Here is a 6,479-nt window from a genome sequence, read left to right on the forward strand (position 1 = left end):
GTTAACACTGGGCTGTACGGCACGGGCCCTTTTGGCTCCAGTTCAATTCATCAGATTCAAAGCATCGCATGCCGTTTCATCTGAAACGTGCTCCAGTCTCGTTTGCGATGATCACACCACTTTCTTTGGGATCCAAGAACAGAGCATTGCAAAAAAGGAAAAATATATACATATTTATATAAATATAATACAAAATTTACATGGGAAGAACTGCGAGCGCCAGAGTGTAAGGAAGTATATTAGCCGATCTCATCAAGTCGTACGTTTTATGGATATCGCATCTCTGACCGTTGATTGTGTGCTGCTGTGTTGTGTGGTGTTTCCTATGTCACCCGGACCCTTTCCGTTTCTTTATGTGCCTTGCGTGCAGATACTTGCCATGCTCCCTGGACGGGAACCGCCGTGTCGTGGTTGTCTCTTCTCATGCTGTAGGATGCGATTTGATCCAGGGATTTCAGGGCTGGGGATGGTTAGGCTCTCTGCTATGGTACTGAAAGGAGCCCCAAGCAGCATTATTCTGGAGCGATTATTGGCTTTGATTACGTGACAGCCACCTGTACGCTTTGATTGAAAACACAGCCTGGAACAAAATATGGGCAAGTCGAGGAGTACAACTGTGTTGTGCGAGTGAGCTCGAACTAGCTTTCCCATACCGGGAGTCGAACCCGGGCGGCCTGGGTGAAAACCAGGAATCCTAACCGCTAGACCATATGGGATTAATAAACCAGAGGTCAATTACGATGATGCTGTGACTTTCAATCACAGTCCATTAGTCGAGAGGAGGCTGTCTGGATGTTTTATATTTTTTCTTCTCTTTCATATAATTAGACAATTGCAAACAATCGGATCCTTTGCTGACCATCATAAACTAGCTTCTCACTGAATCGCATGGTGTGTCATCTCAACTGAAGGCAAGGACGCTAAGACTGCCACAAGTACGTGTTTCAAGATGCCCCAATTTGCCTACCAATTGCCCAGCCTACCAACACTGGCACTGCGTCAATAATTTAGGCAGGGGACACCCCAAGTCATGACTTCATTCCTCTCACGTGTGCTATGAGGCGAGCTCCAAATCAATCAGAAACCCAAGACTTGGCTGTGGACAGGACAGGCCGAGTGAGAATTTCACTCTTTTCCAATCCACCTTCCTCTCCGGTCCACGTTTCAAGCGTGTTACAGAGGAAACGAGGACCGCTCCAGGATCGGAGTCGCTCTTTGTCTGGGTATGGGAGCAAAGCTTCCCTGTCAGTTGTGCCTTGCGTGCCGTTATCGTATAGTGGTCAGTACTCTGCGTTGTGGCTGCAGCAACCCCGGTTCGAGTCCGAGTCATGGCAGTTGAATAAATGAGTCGCAGAATGCATTTTCAAGCGAGTGATATCGAAATAAGTCTATTTAACTCAGACCTATGCGAAAATTGCATCCTCATCAAGTTGCAATCTCGTTCAGCCGATGCCCATTTTGCGGAGAGCGCCTGTTAACACTGGGCTGTACGGCACGGGCCCTTTTGGCTCCAGTTCAATTCATCAGATTCAAAGCAGCGCATGCCGTTTCATCTGAAAAGTGCTCCAGACTCGTTTGCAATGATCACACCACTTTCTTTGTGATCCAATAACAGAGCATTGCAAAAAAGGAAAAATATATACATATTTATATAAATATAATACAAAATTTACATGGGAAGAACTGCGAGCGCCAGAGTGTAAGAAAGTATATTAGCCGATCTCATCAAGTCGTACGTTTTATGGATATCGCATCTCTGACCGTTGATTGTGTGCTGCTGTGTTGTGTGGTGTTTCCTATGTCACCCGGACCCTTTCCGTTTCTTTATGTGCCTTGCGTGCAGATACTTGCCATGCTCCCTGGACGGGAACCGCCGTGTCGTGGTTGTCTCTTCTCATGCTGTAGGATGCGATTTGAACCAGGGATTGGGATGGTTAGGCTCTCTGCTATGGTACTGAAAGGAGCCCCAAGCAGCATTATTCTGGAGCGATTATTGGCTTTGATTACGTGAGAGCCACCTGTACGCTTTGATTGAAAACACAGCCTGGAACAAAATACGGGCAAGTCGAGGAGTACACCTGTGTTGTGCGAGTGAGCTCGAATTAGCTTTCCCATACCGGGAGTCGAACCCGGGCCGCCTGGGTGAAAACCAGAAATCCTAACCGCTAGACCATATGGGATTAATAAACCAGAGGTCAATTACGATGATGCTGTGACTTTCAATCACAGTCCATTAGTCGAGAGGAGGCTGTCTGGATGTTTTATATTTTTTCTTCTCTTTCATATAATTAGACAATTGCAAACAATCGGATCCTTTGCTGACCATCATAAACTAGCTTCTCACTGAATCGCATGGTGTGTCATCTCAGCTGAAGGCAAGGACGCTAAGACTGCCACGAGTACGTGTTTCAAGATGCCCCAATTTGCCTACCAATTGCCCAGCCTACCAACACCGGCACTGCGTCAAAAATTTAGGCAGGAGACACCCCAAGTCACGACTTCATTCCTCTCACGTGTGCTATGAGGCGAGCTCCAAATCAATCAGAAACCCAAGACTTGGCTGTGGACAGGACAGACCGAGTGAGAATTTCACTCTTTTCCAATCCACCTTCCTTTCCGGTCCACGTTTCAAGCGGGTTACAGAGGAAACGAGGACCGCTCCAGGATCAGAGTCGCTCTTTGTCTGGGTATGGGAGCAAAGCTTCCCTGTCAGTTGTGCCTTGCGTGCCGTGATCGTATAGTGGTCAGTACTCTGCGTTGTGGCCGCAGCAACCCAGGTTCGAATCCGGGTCACGGCAGTTGAACAAACGAGTCGCAGAATGCATTTTCAAGCGAGTGATATCGAAATAAGTCTATTTAACTCAGACCTATGCTAAAATTGCATCCTCATCAAGTTGCAATCTCGTTCAGCCGATGCCCCTTTTGCGGAGAGCGCGTGTTAACACTGGGCTGTACGGAACGGGCCCTTTTGGATCCAGTTCAATTCATCAGATTCAAAGCAGCGCATGCCGTTTCATCTGAAACGTGCTCCAGTCTCGTTTGCAATGATCACACCACTTTCTTTGGGATCCAAGAACAGAGCATTGCAAAAAAGGAAAAATATTTGCATATTTATATAAATATAATACAAAATTTACATGGGAAGAACTGCGAGCGCCAGAGTGTAAGGAAGTATATTAGCCGATCTCATCAAGTCGTACGTTTTATGGACATCGCATCTCTGACCGTTGATTGTGTGCTGCTGTGTTGTGTGGTGTTTCCTATGTCACCCGGACCCTTTCCGTTTCTTTATGTGCCTTGCTTGCAGATACTTGCCATGCTCCCTGGACGGGAACCGCCGTGTCGTGGTTGTCTCTTCTCATGCTGTAGGATGCGATTTGATCCAGGGATTTCAGGGCTGGGGATGGTTAGGCTCTCTGCTATGGTACTGAAAGGAGCCCCAAGCAGCATTATTCTGGAGCGATTATTGGCTTTGATTACGTGACAGCCACCTGTACGCTTTGATTGAAAACACAGCCTGGAACAAAATATGGGCAAGTCGAGGAGTACAACTGTGTTGTGCAAGTGAGCTCGAACTAGCTTTCCCATACCGGGAGTCGAACCCGGGCCGCCTGGGTGAAAACCAGGAATCCTAACCGCTAGACCATATGGGATTAATAAACCAGAGGTCAATTACGATGATGCTGTGACTTTCAATCACAGTCCATTAGTCGAGAGGAGGCTATGTGGATGTTTTATATTTTTTCTTCTCTTTCATATAATTAGACAATTGCAAACAATCGGATCCTTTGCTGACCATCATAAACTAGCTTCTCACTGAATCGCATGGTGTGTCATCTCAGCTGAAGGCAAGGACGCTAAGACTGCCACGAGTACATGTTTCAAGATGCCCCAATTTGCCTACCAATTGCCCAGCCTACCAACACCGGCACTGCGTCAAAAATTTAGGCAGGAGACACCCCAAGTCACGACTTCATTCCTCTCACGTGTGCTATGAGGCGAGCTCCAAATCAATCAGAAACCCAAGACTTGGCTGTGGACAGGACAGACCGAGTGAGAATTTCACTCTTTTCCAATCCACCTTCCTCTCCGGTCCACGTTTCAAGCGGGTTACAGAGTAAACGAGGACCGCTCCAGGATCGGAGTCGCTCTTTGTCTGGGTATGGGAGCAAAGCTTCCATGTCAGTTGTGCCTTGCGTGCCGTGATCGTATAGTGGTCAGTACTCTGCGTTGTGGCCGCAGCAACCCCGGATCGGGTCACGGCAGTTGAACAAACGAGTCGCAGAATGCATTTTCAAGCGAGTGATATCGAAATAAGTCTATTTAACTCAGACCTATGCTAAAATTGCATCCTCATCAAGTTGCAATCTCGTTCAGCCGATGCCCCTTTTGCGGAGAGCGCGTGTTAACACTGGGCTGTACGGCACGAGCCCTTTTGGCTCCAGTTCAATTCATCTGATTCAAAGCATCGCATGCCGTTTCATCTGAAACGTGCTCCAGGCTCATTTGCGATGATCACACCACTTTCTTTGGGATCCAAGAACAGAGCATTGCAAAAAAGGAAAAATATATACATATTTATATAAATATAATACAAAATTTACATGGGAAGAACTGCGAGCGCCAGAGTGTAAGGAAGTATATTGGCCGATCTCATCAAGTCGTACGTTTTATGGATATCGCATCTCTGACCGTTGATTGTGTGCTGCTGTGTTGTGTGGTGTTTCCTATGTCACCCGGACCCTTTCCGTTTCTTTATGTGCCTTGCTTGCAGATACTTGCCATGCTCCCTGGACGGGAACCGCCGTGTCGTGGTTGTCTCTTCTCATGCTGTAGGATGCGATTTGATCCAGGGATTTCAGGGCTGGGGATGGTTAGGCTCTCTGCTATGGTACTGAAAGGAGCCCCAAGCAGCATTATTCTGGAGCGATTATTGGCTTTGATTACGTGACAGCCACCTGTACGCTTTGATTGAAAACACAGCCTGGAACAAAATATGGGCAAGTCGAGGAGTACAACTGTGTTGTGCGAGTGAGCTCGAACTAGCTTTCCCATACCGGGAGTCGAACCCAGGCCGCCTGGGTGAAAACCAGGAAACCTAACCGCTAGACCATATGGGATTAATAAACCAGAGGTCAATTACGATGATGCTGTGACTTTCAATCACAGTCCATTAGTCGAGAGGAGGCTGTGTGGATGTTTTATATTTTTTCTTCTCTTTCATATAATTAGACAATTGCAAACAATCGGATCCTTTGCTGACCATCATAAACTAGCTTCTCACTGAATCGCATGGTGTGTCATCTCAGCTGAAGGCAAGGACGCTAAGACTGCCACGAGTACGTGTTTCAAGATGCCCCAATTTGCCTACCAATTGCCCAGCCTACCAACACCGGCACTGCGTCAAAAATTTAGGCAGGAGACACCCCAAGTCACGACTTCATTCCTCTCACGTGTCCTATGAGGCGAGCTCCAAATCAATCAGAAACCCAAGACTTGGCTGTGGACAGGACAGACCGAGTGAGAATTTCACTCTTTTCCAATCCACCTTCCTCTCCGGTCCACGTTTCAAGCGGGTTACAGAGTAAACGAGGACCGCTCCAGGATCGGAGTCGCTCTTTGTCTGGGTATGGGAGCAAAGCTTCCATGTCAGTTGTGCCTTGCGTGCCATGATCGTATAGTGGTCAGTACTCTGCGTTGTGGTCGCAGCAACTCCGGTTCGAATCCGGGTCACGGCAGTTGAACAAACGAGTCGCAGAATGCATTTTCAAGCGAGTGATATCGAAATAAGTCTATTTAACTCAGACCTATGCTAAAATTGCATCCTCATCAAGTTGCAATCTCGTTCAGCCGATGCCCCTTTTGCGGAGAGCGCGTGCTAACACTGGGCTGTACGGCACGGGCCCTTTTGGCTCCAGTTCAATTCATCAGATTCAAAGCATCGCATGCCGTTTCATCTGAAACGTGCTCCAGTCTCGTTTGCGATGATCACACCACTTTCTTTGGGATCCAAGAACAGAGCATTGCAAAAAAGGAAAAATATATACATATTTATATAAATATAATACAAAATTTACATGGGAAGAACTGCGAGCGCCAGAGTGTAAGGAAGTATATTAGCCGATCTCATCAAGTCGTACGTTTTATGGATATCGCATCTCTGACCGTTGATTGTGTGCTGCTGTGTTGTGTGGTGTTTCCTATGTCACCCGGACCCTTTCCGTTTCTTTATGTGCCTTGCTTGCAGATACTTGCCATGCTCCCTGGACGGGAACCGCCGTGTCGTGGTTGTCTCTTCTCATGCTGTAGGATGCGATTTGATCCAGGGATTTCAGGGCTGGGGATGGTTAGGCTCTCTGCTATGGTACTGAAAGGAGCCCCAAGCAGCATTATTCTGGAGCGATTATTGGCTTTGATTATGTGACAGCCACCTGTACGCTTTGATTGAAAACACAGCCTGGAACAAAATATGGGCAAGT

At 47.3% G+C, this 6,479-nt stretch overlaps 4 non-coding genes across 4 annotated transcripts; all 4 read right to left on the reverse strand.

The window, feature by feature from the left end:
- Positions 1-644: 644 nt before the first annotated feature.
- On the reverse strand, positions 645-716 carry trnae-uuc (transfer RNA glutamic acid (anticodon UUC)). The gene has a single exon. It is a non-coding gene; the product is annotated as a tRNA-Glu (tRNA).
- Positions 717-2,108: 1,392 nt separating this feature from the next.
- trnae-uuc (transfer RNA glutamic acid (anticodon UUC)) lies at positions 2,109-2,180 on the reverse strand. Its single transcript has one exon. It is a non-coding gene; the product is annotated as a tRNA-Glu (tRNA).
- Positions 2,181-3,581: 1,401 nt separating this feature from the next.
- trnae-uuc (transfer RNA glutamic acid (anticodon UUC)) lies at positions 3,582-3,653 on the reverse strand. The gene has a single exon. It is a non-coding gene; the product is annotated as a tRNA-Glu (tRNA).
- Positions 3,654-5,048: 1,395 nt separating this feature from the next.
- On the reverse strand, positions 5,049-5,120 carry trnak-uuu (transfer RNA lysine (anticodon UUU)). Its single transcript has one exon. It is a non-coding gene; the product is annotated as a tRNA-Glu (tRNA).
- Positions 5,121-6,479: the final 1,359 nt, after the last annotated feature.

The sequence above is a fragment of the Erpetoichthys calabaricus genome, chromosome 1, assembly GCF_900747795.2.
Source record: "Erpetoichthys calabaricus chromosome 1, fErpCal1.3, whole genome shotgun sequence".
NCBI classification, from domain to species: Eukaryota; Metazoa; Chordata; class Cladistia; order Polypteriformes; family Polypteridae; genus Erpetoichthys; species Erpetoichthys calabaricus.